The following is a 12,633-nucleotide window of genomic DNA, read 5'->3' as shown; positions in this document are numbered from 1 at the left end:
AAGCAAAAGAGCTAAGCAAGCAAGGAAAAATGCTTAAAATCATAAAATAAAATAAAATAAAAAATTGCTAAGCTAAGCTAAAAATTTGGAGTTGAAGTGCTAAAGGACCTTTGTGAGCTTTTTCTTACTCAATCTCTAGTTAAATCGTCGGCCCGCGTGGAGGCTTGTATTTCAATTCTTAGATAAATCGTGAGCCCGCGTGGAGGCAATTTACTTTTCTTGCATATTGTGTTAAAGCATGGGAGTATGAAAACATTGTATGTGGAGGAAGTTTGTTGATTTTTGACTTGTTGTGAAGGTGAAGTGTTTGTCATTATTTCTTGTTGTGTTGCATTGTGCATGCATGGTCGTAGATCATTGAGACCCACTCTTGTCCCTTTAAATTTTCATCTTGAATCCATTGTTTGAAACCTTATGGGAAGAGGAAGTTCTAGTCAATCCATTTAATCAATGGAAGGACATAATGAGGACCATGTAAAGGACCTTGGTCACATAGACCAACAAGGCATCCTCCACCCCAATGTGCATCATGATAACATGCAAGTTCCATTAGGCATGCCAAGGCCATTTGTTCATCCACCACAACAACAAGGCCAAGTTTCACTGGGAATGCCAAGGCCAATCTATGCTCCACCTCCTCCCATCATTCAAGTCAACCAAGGTGCCCATGTTGCACCTCCAATTGCTAATCATCCCCTTGCTTTAAGAGATCACTATGTGCCTAATGAATATAATGCACCCACATGCATTCAATTGCCACCATTTAGAGCACACCACTATGAAATCAAACTACAAACCATACAAATGCTTCCTAACTATCATGGACTTCCAAGTGAAGAACCTTACAAGCATTTGGATGAGTTTCTTAAAGTATGTTCCACCGTAAAATACACGGACATGCTGGAAGAAGTCTTAAGACTTAAACTTTTTCCATTCACCTTTAAAGACAAGGCAAAATATTGGTTTAACAATCTTAGGCCTTTTTCAATAACTTCTTGGGCGAAAATGCAACAAGAGTTCTTGAAGAAGTACTATCCGGTTTCTAAGACCAATGCCATGAGAACTTCAATTAGGGAATTTTCACATGGGGATGGAGAAACATTTCATGAGGTATGGGAACGCTTTAATGAATTGCTTAGGAAGTGTCCACATCATGATATGCCCAAATGGCAATTAGTTCAATATTTCTTTGAGAGCTTATCGGATAATTACAAGGATATGGTTGATGCTTCCATGGGTGGCTCTTACATTGATAGGCATGAGGATGACGTGTGGCGTCTTTATGAGAGCATGAGTGAAAATTCTTTGTATCGTACTTTATCTTCGAAGAATGGTAGAAATTCTAGTGGTAGGAAGAGTGTTGGCTTACATCAAGTCGACCACTCCAATGAATTTGCCGCCAAAATAAAATCATTTTCTCAAAGGTTTGATCAATTTTTTATCAACCAAAACTCAGCGAATCAAGTATCTTCCTTCCCTAACCATTCTAATCATGCATCTAATAAGACATGTATGACTTATTCAAGTGTTTTACATTCTACTTCCAATTATCCCCATGGACATTTGCAAAGTGAGCATTATGAACAAGCAAATGCTGTTTTTGATAATCAAGGGAACAATCCTTATGGCAATCACTACAATCTTAGTTGGAGGAATCACCCGAATTTCTCTTGGAAAAACCAAGGGGAGGGCTCAAACCCTTCCCAAGGCGGTTTTCAAGGGAAATACATTCCACCTCCACTACAAGGCTAGGGTTCCCAAGGTTTTAGATCATCATACCAATCACAAGGAAACCAATTCTCAAATTCTTATTTTCCTAATCAACCATCATATTCCCAAGGAAATGTTAGAAGTCCCGCTTTTGAAGAGAAAGTTTTGACCGCTTTAGGCACTTTAGAGGCAAACACACAATTACTTCATTCTCACTCTCAATCCATTGCTAAGCTAGAAACCCAAGTAGAGCAAATAGCTAGTACTTTGAATGCTAAAGAGAAAGGGAAAATACCTTTGAATACCCCACAAAAGCAACAATGTGTTATGGAGACTCATTCCTCATCAGAAGGTCACACAATAGAGCATGGCAATGCGGTGACTACCTTGAGAACTGGAAAGGTTGTGGACAACCAAGTGGGTATGTCCAATGAAAATAGTGAACCGGTGCAACCACAAGTTGACACCCGTCCCGTTTCATATCATATTCCTCCTTCATTGCATGTGCATGACCATATAAATGAGAATGTGTTGAAAAGAGATTTGAAAAGTGATTTTGAAAAGAGAAATTTACAAAATGATTTGAAAACTTCTTGTGTTGAAGAGACTTCAAAGAAAATTTCTGAAAAGGTTTTTGAACCAAAAGCTCCATTTCCGGATGCCTTAAAAGGATCTATTTCAAATGACAAGCAAAAGGCCAAAGTAAATGAAATCATGGATGTGTTTAGGCAAGTGAAAGTCAATCTTCCACTTTTGGATGCAATCAAGAAAATTCCGGCTTATGCCAAATTCTTGAAAGACTTGTACACCCAAAAGAGGAAGAACAAAAGCCAAGCACCTAGGAAAGTAAGCTCAATTTTGCAGCATAACACTCTTCCAAAGTTTAAGGACCCCGGTTCACCTACTATTTCAGGCATCATTGGTGATTATATCATTAATTGGGCTCTTCTTAACCTAGGAGCAAGTGTTAATCATCTTTGATACTCGGTATATGTCAAATTAGGCTTAGGAGATTTGAAATCGACGTCGGTAGTTTTGTAACTTACCGACCGATCAATTAAAAAGCCTAGGGGTATCATTGAGGACGTCTTGATTAAAATTGATAAATTCTTTTTTCCCGTTGATTTCGTTGTCATTGACACGGAACCGGTCCCAAATCCTAAGAGCCAAATTCCCGTTATCCTTGGCCGTCCTTTCTTAGCAACCGCGAATGCCAACATTAATTATAGGACGGGGATAATGAAGATCTCATTTAGCCACATGAAGGTAAAGTTGAATATTTTTAATCCAAACCCCAATTCATTTGACAAGCATGAAGAGATTAATGTTGTAGAGAAATGTTATGACCTCAAAAATGAAGGAATTGTGTTTTTGTGTGAGACCAAAGTTTCAAAAAGTCCATCTTCAACCTTAAAACCAAAGAAAGTTGTTTCAAAATCTTGTTTTGAAAGGGCGTGGAAGCCTAAAGATTGCATTGATCAAGGACCGAAAACATCTTTTAAGCTTAATCCAACAAGTTCCTTAAAGAACAATTTGTTGGGTGGAGTTCAAAGCACTTATCACCCCATTGAGGAGGGGATGCACTACAAAATGTTTGATCCAAGCTAAAAGAGCCCAACGTCTTGCTAGAGATGTTAAAGACTAGCAAGACATTTTGTAGGGTGTCAAAACCCTATTCCTCCCTCATTTCTATCTTTAATTTCATTTCTTGCGAAGTCTAAATATTGGCTTTAGGCTCATATACATTGCTAGGAACTGTGATTAGGACTGCATGTACTTTTATGTTAAAATTGAGCATTTTGCATAAGTTCGATCGATCTCCAAGGAGGATTCGATCGATCGAACTTCGATCTGCATTTAACCTGCATCCAAATCACCTCTCTGTCCCATCGATCGAATTTGTTCTCAGATCGATCATATGTCCTTAGATCGATCCAAACTTCAAGTTCGATCGATCTTGAGTTCCAACACTTAGAAAAATTTTGAACCCAAAAACCTGCATATTTCAACTTTCTGTCCTATCGATCGAATATTTTGTTCAGATCGATCTTTGTTCTTCATCTCACTATCTTTGACTTTGTTTTAATTTCTTAATTTCAAAAATTTCAAAAAATATTTTATTAATTTTTATTATCGTTTTTTTTTATTTATTATTTATATTCAAAAAAAAAAAAAAAAAAATCTTAAAAATACTTTGAGGAGAGATCGATGTCAGTTCGATCGATCTGAGGATTCAGTTCAATCGATCAAACTGGCAAGGGAATGTTTTAAAAAAAAATGAACCTGAGGGTTTGAAGATCGATTTCACAGATTGATCTAACCCACTTTCAAGCCATATCCTTCATTGCCGCTGCACCCACCTTTTCTATCTCCGGTGAACACCTCTAGCGAGATCCAAGCATCGATTCTCTCTCTCCTCTCGGATCTTCATTCGTATCTCATCCCTTCGAGTCTCCACACCTCTCTCTCAGTTTTTGGGTGAGATCTGAATCCCCATTTGTGATTCAAGCTTCCATATGATGTAGCCATGTTTTAAATGTTAGATCCATGCTATTTTGATGATAAAAATCTCCATTGATGAAGTTTGAAGCTCTTTGTATATATGTGTATATATATGTATATATGGTTATATATATTTTCGAAATTTGATTTATTTTTGGGAGTATGAGCCTCATTAAGTGATTAGGATTGATACTATGTTGTGTTGCTGGGCCCACGACCTTGTTCATGAAGGCCCTGTGCTATCCACGTCACAGATCTGTGACTGCTCATGTTCTTCGCACAGTTCGATCGATTTCTCAGATCGATCTAGTGAGAAAGATCGAACTTAGTTTCTCAGTTTCTCAGATCGATCAAGTAAGATCGATCTCACATTTTTTGTGATCGATCGAACTTCACAGATTTCATATACACATTCCATGCATCGTATCTTGTGCCCATGCTATCTCATTCATGCCCAATGCCTGTGATTTTCCACATTTGATGCATTTTACACTTATACTGCTTAGCATGTTCACATCCTGTCACTTTCATAGATTCATGTCATTTATCTGTTTTGTCTATCTTACTTGAGATACATAATTCTATACTGTACTTTAATTCTTTATATCGGCACTAACTTTCTTTGCAAGTTTTTCCTTTTATTTTTTAGGCCATGGCTAGAGTCAAGACTGTAACTCGCAAAAACTATCACCGCAGGGGCAGGCAGAGTTTGGATGACGAGGCCGATCCATCTCATGCCCAGGACCCCATACAAGAGGAGCCAGCTGAGCCCATACAGTCTCCCCATTCTGATAGCAGATTACACTCTGATACTGGAGCATCTCCTTCCCATTCAGCTGAGGCTAAGCATCCTTCACCTCCATTAGCTCAGCCAACTCGGGAGTTAGACCAACCATTACGTAGATACTCACGCCTTTTAGTGGTGCACGAGTCGGTCTTCGATACAGACTTCTTTTCCTGATCGGTACTTACCCGATCAACATATGACGATATATTTCGGAGAGGCCTTAAAGCCATTCTTGCCCCTGTCACAGACTCGGTGTACCCGAGGCTAGTCCGGATGTTTTTCCATAACCTCCGGCCTACCGCGCGTAACACGGCGGAGCTGAGGACCACCATTGATGGTCATTTGATTTCTATTACAGTGGATACATTGTCCAGATCTTGCCACTGTCCCAATCACTGCCCTCTAGAGTTACAGGACACATACCCCACTCTCTACAGGCCATCATATGCGGACATGGCAGCTTTTCTAATAGGTCACTATGCCAGTGGCGAGGCTTACGCCACCCAGACCTATCTTCCAGATGACCTGTGGTTCTTCGACTCTGTCCTATTCCGCAACATCTTCATGGCCGGCCATAAGATACAGCGGAGAGACGACTTTTAGACAGCTCTGTACGCATTTTATTCAGGGCATTGGCTATCTATCCCAGCGCTCATCTGGAGCGTGATGAGGAAGCTCTATGATGACTACATTAGCAAGGAGAGGCCCAAAAGGGCTAAGTATCTCCCATTCGGCCACCTCATCACCCAAATCCTATGTGATCAGCATTATCCCTTCCAACCACGGGATCGTCCTGAGACTGGGTCCTGCTCGTTAGGAAAGAAGGACTGGGATAAGAGCTACAACGCTCTTATTTAGAGCCTTCAGGATGATGTTGTCGGGGCAGCAGAAGATTCGGAGGCAGAGGAGATGGCAGCAGCAGCAGACCCGGCAGCGGACGACATACCAGTCAATCCGGCTGCCATATATATGAACATTGATTTGGCGCAGCCTACAGAGGACGCTGAGCAGCACTCTCCAGTTGGGTCACCCATTCACGATGCTGAGTAGGCTCAAGATCATCATTCTCCTGATCCAGCCACACCTGAGGCTCCAGCACAGACACCTAGCTTTGGAAAGCGACTCCGGGCTTTGGAGGATGCTGTAGTATCTATCCGCGCCAACACGGTCTCTCTCCGAGAGGATGCTGTCTCCATTAGAGCTGATATTGCAACCCTTCGTACGGATGTCATGACCGCATTCAGAGATCTATCCAGAGACATCCGCAGAACGTGACCTACCCGTTCTACCTCTTCTTCCTGATCTCTCTATCTCTTTTCTCCTGTCATCTCATATATCTGTGATTTCATCATGTTTTTGATACTGTTATACTATTTTTGCAGCCATGTCTGTCGACTCTGATACTGGATGTATTGTACTTTATTCTTTGTTTATATATACTTTCTTTATGGATGTCATATTTTCATATTCTTATAGCTATCTGTTTGACTCCATCAGGTGCATTCCAATGACTTCAGTAAAAGAGAGTACTGCCCAAAATTTTCAGGACCACCCTTATACCTCTCTCTATTTTTCAGTTGCTATCCCATTTACACTTGCATATCCACTGTGCACTATTATTATCCCTTTTGTTATCTGATGAGTTTATCCAAGTGCCAAATTTTAGGACCATAGTTAATCCTAAGTTTGGGGGGGCTTTGCCACCTACTTTGGATACTTCTGTCCCAGCCATTCTTTGCCTTCATTGCACTGGTATACTCTTTCCTTTTGTTCTCTTTGCACATTAAGGACATTGTGCCATTTAAGTTTGGGGGCAATGGTACTTTGTAGTATTTGTTTTTAAATTCAAAATTTTGAGCATGTCTTGTGTATTTGAGAGCTTTTATATGATTGGTCCATACTAGCTATGATTTTAATCTTTTGAGGACTATATTGCTTAGAATTTAAAAATTGCATGACTTGAGAGTCCAATACTCCTTGTATGCCTTATGGATACCATTTATGAGTAAATTTTTTGAAAGATTGATATCTTGCTTGCATTTGTGGTCCACATCGTCCTGATTTTATGATTGTTTTGAGATTCACTCTAGGATTCTACACTAGCACAGGTGCACACTAACATTCATTTGTGGGGTACATGCTTTGTTGATTATTGAATTGGTTATATCCCAATTGGGCTAGTAGTGCATTGAAAACTTTCATTCTTGATAAAGGTGGATAACAACCCCTTTTTCACTAACTAGCCGGGATTCTAGCCTCGTCAAGCACTGAACTTCTCGCGCCGAAAGGTGGGCTTAATAATTGAACTTGAAAAAAAAATAATTAAAAAAAAATAAATAAATAAAAATAATTATAATTTGCAAAACTAATAAAAAAAAGTGAGGACTTCTCCCAAAAGGTGAGAAGTGGGAAATGATTAGATGGAGGTTATTTTGATTTGTAGCCTAATTGATTTGAGCTTGTAAGTCCTTAGGAGTGTCTGAACACCTAGTGCCCTAAAGCCGTCTGGTTTGGGAGTCATTGACCTAACGCTGGACCTTATGAATCGCTAGAAAGCTTAATAGATCAACACATTGCACCATGCTTCCATCTTTGATCCTATAAAATAAATAAAAAATCGAGTGAAAAGAATAAGCGCACCTAGATCAATAAAGCTTTAATAAAAGGTCCACTCTTTGTCTTGATGATCGGTACTAGATTTGTGTGCTAATTTGAGGGTAAGGATGTGATTAATTCTTTAGTTGGCTAAGATATCAACATATTTGATGCCGATCCACTCAAAAGGGATTCTAGATTTGTTTTGATTTTCATGATCATTTTCTTGATGTGTGGAGGACCACACTTGTTTGCTTGATGTTGAGATTTTGGGAGATTGCTTGGAAATGTTTGAAAAATTACATACTTGAGGTAGTTTTCTCCCAATGCTTGTTTGCAATATTGGTGCCTCTTTTGAAAGAATGAGCTTAGTGTTTGTGGGTATCATTTCTAGAAACCCTCACGAGACTTCACTCATCCACTAGGGGTAACCTAGGGGTTTAAAAGGCTTGTTACATATGCTAAATGCAATCGTGTTCCCCACAAAAGTGGCGTTACCCATTTATTGCTTTCTAGTTCAAAGTTGTATAGTTATTCATTTCATTCCTTTACTTTCTAGTTCATTGCTAGGGACTAGCAATATTCAAGTTTGGGGGTGTGATGAGCGCTGAAAAGTGCGTATTTAAACCCCTTAAGCTTAGGTATTGTAGGACCTTTATCTATCTTATTTTCCACCTTTAAATTGATTTTGTATTATTTCCTTTTTCAGGTACTTATCCCCAAAATAAGCTAACTCAGCCAAATAAGAGCATAATTGAAGCAATTATGGGATGAATCAAAGAAAGGAGCAAAGTAGAGTAAAAGGAAGCAAAAGGTGGAATTTCAGCAACTTCAATTGATCTCAAGAAAAGTTCGATCGATCTAACTTTCATTGATCTCAGCGCTTCAAAATGGATCTGAGCTATGTTTGTTCCTATTCAGAGATCCTACAACTTCGATCGATCCAACATCATTCTCTGATCGATCGAACCATCTTGTCCTTATCCAAATGATTGATCTTATCTAGTTGTACCACCCTACCAACCACTTTTGTCCTTTTTCCAAAAATATCTTCAAAATATCTCAGATTTGTTTTTATCCAAAAAGGCGTCGCCATTGAGGATTGATCCAACTTCAATTCAATAGATCTCAGCCATGTTCGATCGATCGCACCTCAAGTTCGATTGATCGAACCTCCCAAATCCCGAGAAAAATCCAAATTTCAGCTCATTAAAAGTTGTCTCATATCCAATCATTAGAGGATTATTAGTCTACGAGCCCAACTCATTTGGGATGATTTTTGACCTACCTATATAAAGAATATGAGCCACTTTTTGAGAAGATAGACTTTTGATACACACACACATAGAGAAGATAATACTTAGTGAGGAAGCGAAGGAGAGGAGGAGGTTAGAGACACCATTGGAGACTCTTCATCAACCAAGGAGCAGATTTCTTCCATAGAGCTTGCCCTTGAGGGTTGGAAGACATCATCCATGAGTGGCTAGACATCCTCTTGGGGTTAGAGTTAGCCCTAAGCATGCTTTCTACTTCTTGATTTATGTATTTTTGAAGGGATTTGTATTGTGATTCATGTCTTGACACTTTTATATATATAAATCTTGTTTATTCAATGAATTATGTGGTTTAATGCTTCCAATTGATCATTTCATTCTATCCATATGTCTATGTATGCTACAATAGATGTTTATGTGTTTGTCTCTATTTCTTGTGTTATTGATGCATGCTTATGTGTATTGACGCTATAGATCTAGAGATTGTCAAGACATAGTGCTTAATGGCGTGTTCTTGTGGTTTATTTGATGGTTCATACTCATTTCTTGATGGATTGTACCTCTCCTTTAGTTTAATTTCACGTCATTAGCTTAGTTGTAGTGTAGTTGTTAGATGGGAGGACAATCCATGCTTGTTGTTGATGTTCCATACTTATGAAAGCAAGTAACATATATCTCTAACCTTATGATGTGTTTGGATTGTGAGCTTAAAGAAAGGATTAATGGCCTAATTTGATATGTTGTGCTATCCACCATGTTGTTTAGACAATATATGCTTAATTTGGCATCCATGCTTATTGAAACAACTACACACACACTATTTGTTGCAATACATGTCTTTCCCCTCATTAATCATTCATTAAAGGTGTAGAAAAGCTTTGTTTAGTGGTGGTCTCTAAACCCCAAGATCTCTCTCTCTCTTTTATTCTCCTTATTGCATTATTGTTTACTTTAGTTTAAATTGCATCTAGTTTAATCCAACCAACCAACCACTACTTTGATCACTCGACCTACTAACCCTAATTTTGATTCTTCAACCTAGTACGACCCTCAATCCCTTGGGACAATTCCTACTTGCCCTAGCTCTATTTTTAGTGAAAGGTAGTACTGGCAATTTCTAAATGTAAAACTTGGCCACATTGCATAAACTTTGGGTTTGAATTGATGACGCACCATTTGTATTTGACCTTATCCTCTTGGAGATGACTAGCTTTGATGTCATTCTCGGGATGAATTGGTTAACTTCCTTTCGTGCCACAATCGATCGTTTTAGAGGTAGAGTCACAGTTTACACTCCTGAGGGAGACTATTTCTTTTTCATGGGAGATCGAAATAATTCCTAACCTTTTTCATTGTATGGAATTCGTGGACGGAGTCGTGGTGATTACTTCTTGGCTAGTCTTCTAGCCGAAGAAGATGATATTGTGAAAGAGGATTATCCTGCAATTGTTCGTGATTTTCTAGATGTGTTTCTGGAGGATTTGACAGAGTTGCCTCCACACCAAGAAGTGGAGTTCACTATTGATTTGATGCTCGGTATCGTGCTAATTTCTATAGCACCATATCATATGGCACCAGTTGAATTGGAAGAACTGAAGAGGCAGCTTGATGATTTGAGGATGAAAGGTTTCATCCAACCGAGTGTGTCACCGTGGGGCGCACCGGTCTTGTTTGCTAAGAAGAAAGATGGTTCTTTGAGGTTGTGCATTGATTACCGGAAATTGAATCATGCCACCATCAAGAACAAGTATCCTTTGCCAATGATAGATGATTTGTTTGATCAGTTGAGGGGAACCAGTTGTTTTTCAAAGATTGATTTGAGGTCAGGCTATTATCAGTTGCAGGTTAGGGATGAGGATATCCCAAAAATAGTGTTTCGTACACGGTATAGACACTATGAATTCCTTGTTATGCCTTTGGCTTGACTAACGCTCCAGCGGCATTCATGCACTTGATGAACCGCGTCTTTCACAATTACTTGGACCAGTTTGTAGTAGTTTTCATGGATGACATTCTTGTGTATTCACGATCTCGGGAGGAGCACGAGATCCATTTGAGTATTGTATTGCAGATTTTACGAGAGCACTGATTGTATGCCAAATATAAGAAGTTTGAGTATTGGCTACAAGAGGTGAAGTTTTGGGGGCATGTTGTTTCAGAAGGTGAAGTATCGGTTGATCCATCAAAGATAGAGGCAGTTCTAAATTGGGAGTAATCCAAGAATGTGTTTGAAATCCGCAGTTTTCTTGGTTTAGCGAGTTATTACCGAAGATTTGTGAAGGATTTTTCTCGCTTGGCAGCGCCTATGACCCGTTTGACCCGGAAATGGATTAAATTTGCCTGGAATGAAACCTGTGAGTTATCCTTTCAGGAATTGAAGACAATGTTAACTACGGCTCTAGTGTTGGTGATACTTGAGCGTGGCTTGGGTTACGTGATTTATTGTGACGCTTCACATGATGGTTCGGGATGTATGTTGATGCAGGATGATAGAGTAGTGGCTTATAGGTCTCGATAGTTGAAGACTCACGAGCTTAACTACCCTACTCATGATTTAGAGTTACCGGCAGTTGTATTTGCCTTGAAGTGTTGGAGACATTACTTGTATGGTAAGAGATTCGAGGTGTACTCGGATCATAAAAGTCTCAAGTACCTTTTCTCCTAAAAGGACTTGAACAACAGACAGAGAAGATGGGTTGAATTCTTAGAAGATTACAATTTTGACTTGTAGTATCATCCAGGTAAGGCAAATGTGGTAGCAGATGCCTTAAGCCGAAAATCTCATGGAACTTTAGCTAGTTTGGCCATTCGAAAATGGAAAATGCTTGAAGATCTGGCAGAGATGGGATTGCAATGTTTTGATGATGATGTTTGCAGTGAGTCGGCATTCTTGTTTAGTCTTGTGGCTCAGCCTACTCTTGTCGGGTGGGTGATTAAGTTACAGAGACGGGATCCGGATTTAGATGCCATTCACACTTTGATCTCCAATGGTGAGACAGTGAAGGATTGGACTTTGAATGCAGATGGAGGTCTGCGGTTCAGAGGTTTGTTGGTTATTCCCACAATTTGTCGTGAGGACGTCATACAGGAGTTTTATACTTCCCGCTTTGTAGTTTATCCAGGTGGTACCAAGATATATCACAATTTGAGACGTCAGTATTGGTGGAACGGAATGAAAAAAGATGTTGCACAGTTTGTGGCTAAGTGTCTTACCTGTTAACAAGTGAAGGCCGAGCATCAGAGACCAGCCGGTTTGTTGCAACCATTACCTGTAACGCAGTGGAAATGAGAACATATTGCTATGGATTTCATGACAGGTCTTCCAAGGTCAAGGAAGGGTAATGAAGCCGTATGGGTTATCGTTGACAGATTGACCAAAACGGCTCACTTTTTGCCTATTAAGGCAATAGATGATGCAGAGAAGCTTTGTGTACTATATGTGAAGGAGATTGTAAAGTTGCATGAAGTTCCAGTAACCATTATCTCAGATAGGGATGCCAAGTTCACTTCGAAGTTCTGGGAATGACTTCAAGTAACGTTTGGGTCTGCTTTGCATCTTAGTACGACATTCCATCCACAGACCGACAGCCAGTCGGAACGTACCATCCAGATCTTAGAAGATATGCTTTGGGCATGTGTACTTGATTTGGGAAGTAGTTGGGAGGATCACCTTCCGCTTATTGAGTTTGCCTACAACAACAATTATCAGGCGAGTATCCAGATGGCTCCATTTGAGGCGTTGTATGGTAGATCTTGTAGGTCTCC

At 39.6% G+C, this 12,633-nt stretch overlaps 1 pseudogene; it reads right to left on the bottom strand.

Annotated features, from left to right (window-relative positions):
- Positions 1–1,061: 1,061 nt before the first annotated feature.
- LOC132297874 (small nucleolar RNA R71) lies at positions 1,062–1,160 on the bottom strand (annotated as a pseudogene).
- Positions 1,161–12,633: the final 11,473 nt, after the last annotated feature.

Source organism: Cornus florida, unplaced genomic scaffold, assembly GCF_030987335.1.
Source record: "Cornus florida cultivar Cherokee Brave unplaced genomic scaffold, ASM3098733v1 CherokeeBrave_3.0.0_Hap2_Chr02, whole genome shotgun sequence".
In the NCBI taxonomy this organism is placed as follows: domain Eukaryota; kingdom Viridiplantae; phylum Streptophyta; class Magnoliopsida; order Cornales; family Cornaceae; genus Cornus; species Cornus florida.
This window is presented reverse-complemented; position numbering and strand designations above follow the sequence as displayed.